Below are 841 nucleotides of genomic sequence, written 5' to 3'. Positions count from 1 at the left end.
GTCGACATCGCCGGACCTCCCGTCAAGTCGCAAGTGATTTTGTACCAGTGTCAGTTCACGTTGCACGAGACAGTCACTCTTGTTGTCAGCAGGACAATAAACTTTTTGTGGACTTGGACATTAACGGCAAAGTGATACAATTCCAGCTCTATACCGGGGCTGCAGTTTCACTGATCAATCAAGACACTTACAAACTGCTGGGCAGACCTCCGTTGCGTGCCGCAACTGTTAAGTTAACTAGCTATTCAGGTCAAGAGATCCCTGTGTTAGGACAGTGCAGCCTTCTTGCAGCATACAAGGGACAAACAAAACTTGTGTCATTTTATGTCCTTCGTTCTTCTTCTGCAGTGAACTTGTTTGGTTTCGATTTATTTCAGTTGTTTAACTTGTCTATAGTAAATCAGGTCCTATCAGTGAACCAGACTGTGCCCTATGACTGTGTTTCTCGTGTATGTGAAGAATTTGCAGACATTTTTACACCGGGCCTCGGTTGCGCTTAGAACTATAAAGCACATTTGGAACCGAAAGTAAACGCGCAACCGAAATTTTTCAGAGCGCGCAATGTTCCCCACGCATTGCATGATGAGGTCGCAAAAACATTACACGATTTGGAATCACAAGGTGTAATTGAACGTGTGCCGGCTCCTCTCTGGGCATCAACCTTACTAATTTTGCCAAAACCTTCTGGAAAATTGAGACTTTGTGTGGACTTCAAGGCAACAGTGAATCCACAACTAGTGATTGCAACTTTTCCTTTATCCCGCCCGGGAGATCTTTTTGACAAACTGTGCCTGGGTAAATATTTTTCGAAGTTGGACCTAGCAGATGCGTACTTGCAAAT

This window comes from Schistocerca piceifrons, chromosome 8 (assembly GCF_021461385.2).
Source record: "Schistocerca piceifrons isolate TAMUIC-IGC-003096 chromosome 8, iqSchPice1.1, whole genome shotgun sequence".
NCBI lineage: Eukaryota > Metazoa > Arthropoda > Insecta > Orthoptera > Acrididae > Schistocerca > Schistocerca piceifrons.
Note: the sequence above shows the minus strand (reverse complement) of the source record.